The sequence below is a fragment of the Ursus americanus genome, chromosome X (assembly GCF_024610735.1).
Source record: "Ursus americanus isolate L20-20 chromosome X, mUrsAme1.1.p, whole genome shotgun sequence".
Taxonomy (NCBI): domain Eukaryota; kingdom Metazoa; phylum Chordata; class Mammalia; order Carnivora; family Ursidae; genus Ursus; species Ursus americanus.
In genome coordinates, this window is record NC_142164.1 from 42,947,505 (window position 1) to 42,961,827 (window position 14,323).

The window sequence follows — 14,323 nt, forward strand, 5'->3', positions numbered from 1 at the left end:
AATAGTGGTGACAACTCTTTTGTAGGTTCCTGACTCTAAAATACTTACACTTCACTTCACCACAGAGATCACTTTTTTGGCATATATCCTTTCAGTAAAATAACACCTTTATAATAAAAATGTACATGAATCCATATTAATATAAATGAATTAATAAGTGGGAGAGATGTAAAAAATTTTCTTTTTTATTGAAGTATAGTTGACATATTAGTTTCAGGTGTACAGCAGTGATTTGACAATTCTGTACATTATGAAATGCTCCCCACAGGAAGTGTAGTTACCATCTGTTCCCATACAAAGTTATTATGATATTGACTATTTTCCTGTACTGTACTTTTCAACCCTGGGCCTTATTTATTTTACAACTGGAAGTTTGTGCCTCTTTATCCCCTTCATCTATTTTGCCCATACCTCTCCCCCACCACACACTCTGGGCAATCACCTGTTTGTTTTCTGTATTTGTGTCTATTACTGTTTTTTTGCTTGTTTGTTCATTTTTTAGATTCCACATACACATGAAATCATATAATATTTGTCTTTCTCTGTCTGACTTATTTCACTTAGCATAATACCCTCTTGGTCCATTCCTGTTGTAGCAAATGGCAAGATTTAGTCCTTTTTTATGGCTGAGTAATATTCCATTATATGCACACACACCATAACTTTATTCATCCATCTATTGATGGACACCTGGGTTGCTTTCAAATCTTGGCTATTGTAAATAATTCTGCAATAAAGAGGGGTACATGTGTCTTTTCAAATTAGTGTTTTCATTTTCTTCAGGTAATTACTGAGAAGTGGAATAACTGGATTGTGTGGTATTTCTATCTTTAATTTTTTGAGGAACCTCTATACTCTTCCACAGTAGCTGCACCAATTTACATTCCCACCAAAAGTGCAAAAGTTTTCTTTTTTTTCCATATCCTTATCCACACTTACTGTTCCTTGTCTTTTTGAACCAGCTATTCTGGTGGTTCAACCACTCATTGTGGTTTCGATTTGCATTTCCCTGATGATTGATGATGTTGAACATCTTTTCATGTGTCTGTTGGCCATCTGGATGTCGTCTTTGGAAAAATAGTCTTTTAGGTCGTCTGTCCACTTTTAATCAGATTGTTACTCCCTTTTGCTGCTGGAGATGCATTTTCTTTATCAGACAATTCAAAATAATACGTATAAATACCTTCCCTCCATGAGTTGAAACATTCTGCGTCCCACACTTGAAGGCAGGGAAGACTTAGTGATTCGCTTCTAAGGAACAGAGTAGGGGAATGAAAATACTTACTGTACACTGGGGAAACTGGACAAATATCATCTTAGCCCAGTGATGAAGGTCAACATCTCCAATGACCCAGTGATGTTACATGAATGTTACAGCCTCCTAAATATGTGATGAGAAGGGTACTTCAACTCTGGTTTTCTTTCTCAAAACCAATAACCATAGTCTCATGAGGAGAAGAATAACAGACTATACCTGCACTCCTCAACACTGTCAAAGGCATGAAAACAGTCTGACAGTTCCTCAAGTGGTTCAAGAGAGAGTTACCAAATGACCCAGCAATGCCATTCCTAGGAGAAATGACAACATGTGTCTACATAAAAACTTGTACATGAATGTATGGAGCATTATTATTCATGATAGCCAAAAGCGGAAACAGTCCAAATGTCCACCAATGAATGAATGAATAAAATGTGATATATTATTTGTCAGTAGAAAGGAATGAAGTATTGATACAAGGTACAATATGGATGAAACTTGAAAACATGATGCCAAATGAAAGAAGCTGAATATGCAAAAATACCACATATTGTATGATTCCATTTATATGAAATGTCCAGAAAGAGGCCAATCAGTATAGCTGAACCGAAGGAATTCTCCCTTTCCACCCAGACTTTGAGAAAGCTGTTAGTATCCCATTAGGCTGAGAATGTCTCCTTTCCCTTTTTATTATGTTATGTTAGTCACCATACAGTACATCATTAGTCTTTGATGTAGTGTTCCGTGATGTCTCCTTTCCACCCTTACTTCCAGGAGGCTCTGGTGGGTTTGGGTCAGAGCCTCTCCCATTTTCCTGCTCTGTGGTGTTCAAACTGCAGTTCAGGTTTCTGTCACAAGACGGCACCAACACACCACCACCATCAAATTTCTAAGCTGTGTCTGCAAGAAGTAAAAAAATAAAATCGATTTTGAACATTTTTTCATGTGTCTGTTAGCCATTTGTATGTCTTCATTGGAAAAGTGTCTGTTCATATCTTCTGCCCATTTTTTGATTTGTTTGTTTCTCGTGTACTGAGTTTGAGAAGTTCTTTGTAGATCTTGGATACCAGTCCTTTATCTGTAGTGTCATTTGCAAATATATTCTTCCATTCCGTGGGCTGCCTCTTAGTTTTTCTGACTGTTTCCTTGGCTGTGCAGAAACTTTTAATCTTGATGAAGTCCCGTAAATTCATTTTATCTTTTGTTTCTTTTGCCTTTGGGGATGTGTCATGAAAAAGGTTGCTTTGGCCGATGTCGTAGAGGTTGCTGCCTATGTTCTCCTCTAGGATTTTGATGGATTCCTGTCTCACATCGAGGTCTTTCATCCATTTGGAGTTTATTTTTGTGTATGGTGTGAGATAGTGGTCAAGTTTCATTCTTTTGCATGTAGCTGTCCAATTTTTTGAAATAGCTTTAGGAGAATAGGTATTATTTCTTCTTTGAATGTTTGGTAGAATTCCCCAGGAAAACCGTCCGGGCCTGGAGTTTTGTTATTTGGGAGGTTGTTTATCACTGACTCAATTTCTTCATAATTAATCGGCCTGTTTAAGAAATCAATTTCTTCCTGTTTCAATCTTGGTAGTTTATAGGTTTCCAGGAAGGATTCCATCTCTTCCAGATTGCTTAGTTTATTGGCATATAGCTGTTGATAAAAATTTCTAATAATCCTTCCAATTTCAATGGTGTTCGTCGTGACCTCTCCTTTTTCATTCATAATTTTAATAATCTGGGTCCTTTCTCTTTTCTTTTGGATAAGTCTTGCCAGTGGTCTGTCAATTTTATTGATTCTCTCCAAGAACCAGCTTCTAGTCCTGTTGATCTGCTCTACTGTAATTCTGGTTTCTGCTTGATTGATTTCAGTTCTAATTTTGGTCAACTGCTTCCTCGTGCGTGGATTAGGCCTGTCCCTCTGTTGCTGTTCCAGCTTCTTGAGGTGAGAATATAAAAACTGCATTTTAGATTTTTCTATTCTTTTGAGTGAGGCTTGGATGGCTATGTATTTCCCCCTTAGGACTGCCTTTGCAGTATCCCATAGGTTTTGGACTGTTGTATTTTCATTCTCATTGGTCTCCATAAATTGTTTAATTTGATTTTTGATTTCCTGGTTTATCGAGTCATTCCTGAGCAGGATGGTTCTTAGTCTCCAAGTGTTTGAGTTTCTTCCAAATTTTTCCTTGTGGTTGAGTTCCAATTTCAGAGCGTTGTGGTCTGAGAATATGCAGGGGATAATTTCAATCTTTTGGTATCGGCTGAGACCTGTTTTGTGTCCCAGAACATGGTCTATTCTTGAAAATGTTCCATGGGCATTAGAATAGAATGAGTATTCTTTGGTTCTGGGGTGTAGTGTTCTATATATATCTAAGAGGTCCAACTCGTCGAGTATGGCATTCAAAGCCTTTGATTCTTTGCTTAGTTTTTGCCAGGGTGTTCTGTCTATTTCTGAGAGTGGAGTGTTGAGGTCCCCTACTATTAATGTATTTTTATCTATATGTCTCTTTATTCTGGTTAAGAGTTGGCTTGTGTATCTTGCTGCTCCCCTGTTGGGGGCATATATATTTATAATTGTCATATCCACTTGTTGAATACTTCCTTTAAGAATAATATAGTGCCCTTCTGCGTCTCTAACTATAGTCTGTAGTTTAAAATCCAATTTATCTGATATGAGAATTGCTACCCCAGCTTTCTTTTGAGGTCCATTTGCGTGAAAGATGGTACTCCATCCCCTTACTCTCAGTCTGAATGTATCTTTGGGTTCGAAATGAGTCTCTTGTAGACAGCAAATGGATGGGTCATTTCTTTTTATCCAATCTGCAACCCTGTGGCGTTTTAAGGAAGAATTTAAACCATTAATGTTAAGACTGAGTACTGAGAGATATGCTTTTAATGCTGCCATGTTGTCAGTAAAGTCTTTGTTTGTATTGGCTGTGACTTTCTGTTCTGTATCACTCTTGGGGCCTTTTTACTTTTATAGAACCCCCCGTAATATCTCCTGTAGGGCTGGTTTCGCGGTTACAAAATTGGTTAGTGACTGTCGATTCTGAAATGTCTTTATTTCTCCATCAATTCTGAATGACAGCCTTGCTGGATAAAGGATCCTTGGCTGCATGTTTTTCTCTGAAAGAGCTTTAAAAATGCTCCCCCAACCCTTTCTCTCATTCCAGGTCTGTGTAGACAGGTCTGAGGTAATTCTGATGCCTTTGCCTTGGTACGTGAGGAATTTCTTTGCCCTGGCCGCTTTCAATACTGTATCCTTGCATCTAATATTTGCGAAATGCACTATGACGTGGTGTAGGTTTGTCGTGGTTGAGCTTGGGAGGGGTCCTCTCTGCCTCTTGGACACGAATGTTTGTTTCCCTTGCTAGATTAGGGAAGTTTTCAGCTGCAATTTGTTCAAATATCTCTTCTAGACCTCTGTTTTTCTCCACCCCCTCGGGGATGCCGATGATTCTAACATTGGATCGTTTCATTGAGTCAGTAATCTCCCATAACCTACATTTGTGGGCTTGGATTTTTTTAAGAGCAGCTTCTATTTTCGTTTTTTCCTCTATTAACCCATCCTCCAATTCACTAACCCGTTCCTCTGCTTCTGTGACCCTGGCCGTCAGAGCCTCTAGTTTTGCCTGCATTTGGCTCATAGAATTTTTAATTTCTGTCAGATTCGCTCTCATTTCTGTCCTTAGGGATTCTATATTCTCAGTAACCTTTTCGTTAATACTTTTTTCAATTCTACTCATCATTTTGACCATCGTTACTCTGAATTCCATTTCTGATAATTTGGTTACATCCATATCCATTATTTCTGTGGCAGAGGCCACAGACTCACTGTCTTTTCTTTGCTGGGGGGGCTTCTCCTTCTTGTCATTCTGATGAGGAGAGGTTGCGGGGTTGTCCAGAGCCCAAATTATTGACTGGGTCCCAGGCCGTGCCCCTTGTTTTATAGGGATCTTAGGGATGTGGGCTTCTTCTTTAAAGATTTTATTTATTTATTTATCTGAGAGAGAGAGACAGACAGTCAGCAAGAATGGGAACAGAAGCAGGGGAGTGGGAGAGGAAGAAGCAGGCTCCCAGCGGAGGAGCCCGATGAGGGACTCCTTTCCGGAACGCCGGGATCACGCCCTAAGCTGAAGACAGGCGCTCAATGACTGCGCCACCCAGGCACCCCGGGTTGTGGGCTTCTTGATTTTTCAGCCTGCCTTCTGTGTTCTGGGGGAGGGGCCTGCCGCTCCGATACTCAGGCAGCCCTGTTTGGGTAGAGTCTCCGTGTCCCCTGCGAGGGGGGATGGGGATGGGCACGCTGTGAGCCGGTATTTCCAGGCTTTTGTTCTCTGGCGGCTATCCCTGGCGGTCTGCTGTGCCTCTTCTCAGAGTCAGAGCAGCAGAGGCTGAATTGTCACAGAACAGAGGGATTGCGGCCCGTTCTCCACTGATGTTCTGGCCACTTTAACTCCGTTACTGTTGGTGCTGCTCAACCCTGCAGCGTCCCGGGATGTGCGCCCCACACCCGGCGTCCCAGCCCTCACTTCTAGGGCCGGCGAGTCTCTGTCCTTTGTGTTTCTAAAGCCGCCAGCCGCCCCCGTGCGCTCCCAGATCTCCAGGTCTCAGTCTATGCCCAGTGAGCACATCGGGATTCCGGAGTTCCGTGAGAAGCCTGGTGGTGCGCACACCCGGTTCAGGGTCTCAGTCCGCTCTCCGGGTGCCGTCCATGAGTCCGCCCTCTCCCCCGTGCAGGTGGCTGCCGCTTCCCAGCGCCCGAACGCGGCGGCTCCCTCCCCCTTCCGTTTATCTTCCGATATCTGTGCACGGTTTCATGGCTCCCCTCTTCATACCTCAATACTCAGCGCTGGAGATGTTCATTTGTAGAGATCCAGATGTATCTTCCTGTGTCTCAGGCTGATTCCGTGGATGTTCAGGATGGTCTGGTACCTATCCAGCTCGACTCAGGGGACCGGCTGAAAAAGGGGTCCCCTACTTCTCCGCCATCTTTAATTCTCCTCACCTCAGGTCTTGATCTCAGGGCTGTGAGTTCAAGCCCTGTGTTGGTCTCCATGTGGGGTGTGGAGCCTATTTTTAAAAAATGCTTGAAAAAGACAAGGTGCTTAAAATATGTATAATGTAATACTTTGATGTAAGTATATATGTAAATGAACATATTTTGTTTTGTATATATGTGTGTGTACATATATAAATAAAATGCGTAGAACTGCATTGTTGCCTCTAAAGATGTTTTTGACACTGGAGTATTAGTGACCTTGAACTTGTTCATCTGTAAAATGGGGTATTGATATTTACCTCAAGGAGCTGTTATGAGAAATGAGGAAAACTTTAGAAAACATCTGATACATAATATTTCAGCAAATATATATATGGTCTTCACTGTGTTCTTCCACTCACAAAAGAGATGGCCTAAAATTGATCATCCATACAGATTGATCAGATTGAAGCTAAAGGAAAGGAAATGTATACATTTTCATATCACAGATAAGATTTTATGGTATTTCTCTACAAAATGAATTACCTAAAGATAGTGTAAACAAAGAAATTAATCATCACCTCTTAATTTTATTCTTATGCCCATTCTGATCTTTTTACCTTCCATTTGAGGCTGGAGTAGCTAGCTTCCTTTGAGTCACAGAAAAGAGACAGAACAGAATATCAGAGTACAAGGATGGGACTGCTGTACAAAAGACTGGAATCAGGAGACCTGGGTCCCAAATATCAGATTGGTTTTTGCTTATAGTACCATAGGTAGTCACTTTCCCCATGCTGGCCTTAGCCCTAACACAGAAAAAAATCTTGTAATTCCCAATGCCTAGTGATGGAGATTTGGGTTCAGATAGAGCTGTCAACTTGGGAAAATTTAATAGCTGGTTTCGTGATCTTTAGCAAATGTTGAGTCATATGTGAAACCCACATGTAGTGAATTTACATTACAGATGCATATATAGAGAAAATATTAGGAGGAAATGCATGAATATGGTATTCTTTAAAAAAAATTAATCCATGTTAGGATTGCTTCTTAATTATATATTTTATTCTGGACTTAATAATTTTTCCACAGTTTCTAAATTAGTATGGAATATTTTATTTTTTTTATTTTATTTTTTTAAAGATTTTATTTATTTATTTATTCAACAGAGATAGAGACAGCCAGCGAGAGAGGGAACACAAGCAGGGGGAGTGGGAGAGGAAGAAGCAGGCTCATAGCGGAGGAGCCTGATGTGGGGCTCGATCCCGTAATGCCGGGATCACGCCCTGAGCCGAAGGCAGACGCTTAACCGCTGTGCCACCCAGGCGCCCCATAGTATGGAATATTTTAAAAATCAGAATGAAATCTCATCAAAATATCACTTGTTATATAATATTTTAGACAGACATTATAAAAATAATAAAACTTGCTCTACACTACATCCAAAACTAATGATGTACTGTATGTTGGCTAACTGAACATAATAATAATAATAATAATAATAATAATAATAATAATAATAATAAAACTCCCCCCACAAAAAAGAATTCCCCAGGAAAGCCAATGTATGGTTCAATTGGCTAGGTTTCTGCCTACTAAGTGACTGTAATAGTTTAGGCCTGCTTCCCTGAAGTAATTCTGAGACTTCTTAAATGACATTTTATGTGCGTGTATGTACCTAGGTCATTCAGTCACATGGTTAGAGACAGTACTTAGCCACAGATGGCTTACTGCTTACCATAACCTTGATTTTATATGTGCACCCTCTGAAGGCTAGTTCATCTCCAAGAACCCTAGAGTAACTCCCTGGGTCTCTGCATACTGTTAATATTCCTCCACTGTCTATTTAAAGCAAACACAATTCCTGACAACAGGGATATTCTTTGTTTCTTCAACTTGAGCAGAGTTCCCTCAATTGCCCTGGTCCCAGTCTAGTGCATCTAATTAGTATGCTTTCTCACGTGATAGCCTAAAGTGAGTATTTTCCTTTCAGCGGCTTCCAGAAAGCTCTGTCTGATGGGTTTGTGTCACAGATCCTCCCTCTCCCTTTCCTTTCATTTCAAGCTGGAGTTCAGGATTTTGTCACAAGGTGGCAGCAAAGTACCACGTTGGTCAAGCTCAACGCGAAGAAAGGTCTGCAAGGAGTTAAAAAAAAAAAAAAAGACGACAAACTGAGGGCCTCAGAGGGGAGGGGGGGTGGGGGAATGGGATAGACCGGTGATGGGTAGTAAGGAGGGCACGTATTGCATGGTGCACTGGGTGTTATATGCAACTAATGAATCATCGAACTTTACATCGGAAACCGGGGATGTACCGTATGGTGACTAACATAATATAATAAAAAAACATTAAAAAAAAAGACAATAATCTCCCTTAAAACAAGGATTTGAACTTATACAGAATGATTCTAGGGAGGCCTGGGTGGCTCAGTCGGTTAAGTATCTGCCTTCTGCTCAGGTCATGATCCCAGGGTCCTAGAACTGAGTCTTGCATACAGCTCCTTGCTCAGTGGGGAGTCTGCTTCTCCCTCTGCCTGCGGCTCCTCCTCCTCCTTCAGGTGTGCTCTCTCTCTCTCCTCTCTCTCTCTCTCTCTCTCGCTTTCTCTCTCTCTCATAGATAAATAAATAAATACATAAATAAAATCTTTCTCCTTAAAAAGAATGATTCTAATTCTGTCTAAAACACCGTTAGATGTAAAAAGAAGATTCTGAACACATACGTTCTGGGACCTGCAGACCATGAAACAAATGGTGGGAGTGGTGTACTGTGGCATTCAGTGGCAGGTGTGTGAAAGCGGTGCAGAGCAAAAGAAGGGGTGGGTGACTGAGAGAGGCCGGGGCACCAGATCTGGGTTTGGGCAGTTGTGTCCTTTGTCATGGACAGGGGATGACAGACGGGGTGGGAGTAGGTCTCAGCAGCCTATACAAGGGTAAGGTAGTGGAGGGTGAATGCCCTGTTCTCATATTTCAGAAGTATGCCCAAGTCAGTGGAACAAAAAATGTCTCTGTCATCAGGAATTTTGTTTGCCTTAAAGAGACAGTAAGAAAGTATTATCCGTATCCTGAGATGCAGGGCGATATCTTAAAGTTCTTGGAGGTGGGCTAGTCCTTGGAGAATAAACATGTAAAATCAAAGACATGCTAGGTGGCTAGCCATCTGTGGCAGAAAACTAAGAGATTATCTATAATTATGTAACTGAGTGATCTAGATACATACACACAAAAACTTATTTAAGAAGTTTCAGTTATTGGAGGGCCTGGGTGGCTCAGTTGGTTAAGCGTCCGACTCTTGGTTTCAGCTCAGGTCATGGTCTTGGCGGTCGTGGGATTGAGCCCTGTATCCGGGTCCATGCTCAGTGCGGAGTCTGCTTCAGATTCTTCCTCCCTCCACTCCTGCCCCTCCCCACTTGTGCTCTCTCCCTCTCTCTTTCTGTCTCTCTCAAATAAATAAATAAAATCTTTTTAAAAAGAAGTCTCAATTATTTCAGGGAGGCATGCCAATACTATTCCAGTGAGTTAGAAGGCAGAAACCTATTCAACGGAACCATCATTGGTTATTCCCAGAGAATTCTTATCCTCCATTCCTGATATTTTCTTTCTGGTGTAAGGGCATCCACAATGAGACATATCTAACCTCTCTACATACTTGCTCCTCTACCTGGGGAATCAATACCTGATTAGTGGGGTTAGAAGGACAAATGGGTTGCACAGTCCAGGACTTTCCCTTCAAAACTCTTATAGCAAGCTGCCCTTATGAAGCACATGTTTTCCTCTGCCTTCAGGGCTGGGTCTAAAAATACATCCACTGCTCTTCTCCCCTTTTCTACATACATCATGCTGCCTCCCAAATTATTCCTATGGTCTTGCTCAAAAATGCTTAAGCCTTAGGGTCCCCCAAAATAAACCCCTCCTCCACATCTGGGCTCTGAACCAACTAAGATATAGGACAAAAAAATAAGAAGAAAAATTCATTGACTTTAGTTGTATTAAAGGTGGTGTTGGAAAAAGTGGCTTAGATTTGCCACAAGGCAGGTGAACTTCCTATGAATGAACCCCAGAACTGGACAGAACTTTCCACCCAGCTATGCTGCATAGGGACAGTCAGAAGGGTCAAGGACTGCAATCCATATGTATCCACTGTATGATGAAGAAGTTCTATGTGTCCCCAAGAAAGTGGCTTCCTTGCAAAGCTATCCCTATAGCAGGAGAAAGTATTTAAGTACACCTTTTGTGAGGAGACTTCTCAAAATAAATATCCCTTACTCTGATTGTGTACTTACCAAGCCACCTTCTAAGGAAATGACTTCCCATGTCTTGGGAAGCAGTTTGAAGAACTACCTTCCTATTCCCTGAAAATGCATGATTGAGTGCAGGATCTTCTTTTGGAAAGGGATTGGAATAAAGTTCTAAATTCCAAGAGGAGGATGAAAATCATATGTCATGAAAATTTCTCTTGGAAATATTTTCATGTTTGTGCATTTCCTCCCATTATATTATCTATGCACGCATATATAATGTATACTTACTAGATGTGGGTTTCATGTATGACTCAACATGGTACTATAGGCAAGGACCCATCTGATATTTGGGACCCAGGCTTCCTGATTTCAGTCCATTGTACAGTGGACCCATCTTGGTACTCTGTTCTTTTGTACTGTCTCCTTTCTGGGGATCAATGGGAGGCTGCTATTCCAATATTAAATAGAAGGTAAAAAGATCATAGATAGAAGAAATGAAGAAGCAAATCTTCCACTATCTTAATAAATTATTATTTATTTCTATCTTCAGGTAACTCATTCTAGAAAGATATGCCACCAAAGCTTACCAATCTTATAAACATGTATACATTTCCTTTCCTTCTGTTTCAGTTGAAAGATTGCTACAAGATTTATTTTTAAGTAAATTGTATTTATTTATCTTTTGTGGGTAGACGAACACTGGAAAAACCATACATATACTCGCTGAAATGTTATGTATCAGATGCTTCTAAAGTTTTGTTCATTTCTTGCAATAGTTCTCTGAGGTAAATATCAATATGGAGAAATATTTAATTATTATAGAGAAGACTTAAACAACAGAATCCCAAAGGCAGATCTTAAAGACAGAGATACTGAACATTAGACAAGACAACTTACTTTTCAGAAAAGCATGGGACATTCATATAAATGGATTCTGTCAGAAGTTGTTAAACTAATCTTGAGCCCCAACGGAAATACAGATTAAAATTGCTGAATTTGATGAGGATAATGATAATGAAAACAAAACATATCAGAATCTATCTAAAGCAACTGCAAGAGGATACTTTGAGGCATTAAATACCTACCTTAGGGTGGGAAGTGGGTGAAATGGGTGAGTGGAGTCAAAATGTACAAACTTCCACTTATAAAATAAATAAGTCATGGTGATGTAATGTACAGCATGGTGACTACAATATTGTATTATATATTTGAAAGTTACTAAGACAGTGGATCTTAAAAGTCTCATCATTAAAAATAGTTTCATATTTATGTATGGTGATAGATGTTTACTAGACTTATTGTGGTGATCATTTTGCAAAATATACAAATATAGCATCATTATGGCATGTAATTAAAACTAGTATAATGCTATATGTCAATTATACCTTAGTAAAGAAAAGAGAAATGGGTAGAAATGGTCAAAAGCTACAAACTTCCAGTTATAAGACAGACCAGTTCTGGAGGTGTAATGGTGATTATAGTTAAAAATAATATATTGTGGGGCGCCTGGGTGGCACAGCGGTTAAGCGTCTGCCTTCGGCTCAGGGCGTGATCCCGGCATTATGGGATCGAGCCCCACATCAGGCTCCTCCGCTATGAGCCTGCTTCTTCCTCTCCCACTCCCCCTGCTTGTGTTCCCTCTCTCGCTGGCTGTCTCTATCTCTGTCAAATAAATAAATAAAATCTTTAAAAAAAATAATACATTGTATATTTGAAAGTTGAGTAGATCTTAAAAGAGAGTAGATCTTAAAAGTTCTTATGACAAGAAACAAACAAAAAACTATTTGAGATTATAGATATTAACTAAATTTCTTGTAATAATCTTGTAATATATACATATATCGAATTATTATGTTATAATCCTTAAACTTATACAATTTTACATGTCAATTTTATCTTTTTTTAAGTTTTTTTTTTAATAATCTCTACACCCAATGTGGGGCTCAATCTCACAACCCCAAGATGAAGAGTTGCATGCTTTTCCAACTGAGCAAATCAGGTGCCCCATGTTAATTTTATCTTAATACAACTAGAAGAAACATTAAAGCTAGAAAACCTATATAAATAGATATGAAAATAAATGAATTAAACATTCCATTAAAAAAAACATGTTGAAGTATCACAACCTAAACTATAAGAATGAGATGGAAAAGAATAGTTAAGAGCATTTGGAAGATGGCAGCAGAGTAGGAGGGCCCTAGGCTCATCTTGTCCCACGATCACACCTAGATAATTATCAAATCATCCTAAATACCCTAGAAATCAACCTGAAGACTGACAGAACAAACTCCATAACTGAAGGGACAGAAAAGGCCACACTGAAGAAGATAGAAAGTGTGGAGACAAGGTTGAAGGGAGAAACACATTACAACTGCTGTGAAGGGAGGGATCTGTGGTCACAGAGAAGTGTGGGAGAGAGAGGAGCACACAGGGGAATGCATAAGGAGAACATTTCCCCAAAGCCTATGTCTTGGAAAAGGAGAGGGGCTGAATTTCTCTAATTCTTGCGACAAGTGAGGCTTGAAGCCTGAAGTTATAAAGGTCAGTGGCCTTGTTGGTATAGAGCCTGGAGGGCACTGTGCTGATTCTGGAGAGAAGGCAGGCAAACAACCTGGGCACAGATGGCATGGAAACAGCAATATGAAGAATGCCTGCAGCACACAGTGTGGAGATTATTTACTCTTCTTAGAGCATATCCCTGAGGGGCAGCATTCATGAAGATGCCTCCCTGGGGAAAAGGGGGTGGCTGGTGCCATATCCCTCCACCATCCCCTAGCACAAGAACAGAATCACCTGTGGAAAGCAGCCCAGCACCCACACTGGCGGCTTAACTTGCTTACACCAAGTCTCACCCCCCTCCCGAGCTCTGGTGGGACTGCCCTTGTCAGTCATGCTTGTCTCAGTCCCAGCACAGCCAGCCTCTCCCTCAAGAAGACCAGCACAAACCCCTATTGAAATGGAAGGAAAACTTCCAAATTAGTTCTATGAGGCCAGGATTATCCTGATACCATAATCAGATAAAGGAATCATTAAAAAAGAGAACTACAGGCCAATATAACCGATGAACATGGATGCAAAAATTCTCAACAAAATACTATCAAACTAAATCCACCAATACATTGGAAGAATCAAAAACCACAATCAAGTGGGATTTATTCCTGGGATGCAAGGGTGGTTCAATACTTGCAAATCAGTCAACATGGTGCATCACATCAATAAGGGAAAGGATAAAAACCATATGATCCTTTCAATAGATGCAGAAAAGGCATTTGACAAAGTACAATACCCATTCATGATAAAAACCATCAACAAAGTAAGATCAGAGGGAACATACCTAGATATAATAAAGGCCATATATGAAAAACCCACAGCTAATATCATCCTTGGTGGGGAAAACTGAGAGCTTTTCCTCTATGGTCAGGCACAAGCAGGGATGTCTACTCTCACCACTGTTAGTTAACATAGTACCGAAAGTCTTAGCCTCAGTAATCGGACAAGAGAAAGAAATAAAAGGCATCCAAATCAGCAAGGAAGAAGTCAAACTTTCACTATTTGCAGGTGACATGGTACTCTATATAGAAAATTTGAAAAACTCTACCAAAAAACTGCTAGAACTGATACATGAATTCAGTAAAGTCACAAGATACAAAATCAATGTGCAGAAATCTCTTGCATTTCTACACACCAATAATGAAGCAGCAGAAAGAGGAATCAAGGAATCAATCCCATTTACAACTGTACCAAAAATAATAAGATGCCTAGGGAGAAACCTCACCAAAGAGGTGAAAGACCTGTACGCTGAAAACTATAAAACACTGATGAAAGAAATTGATGATGACACAAAGAAATGGAAAAACATTTC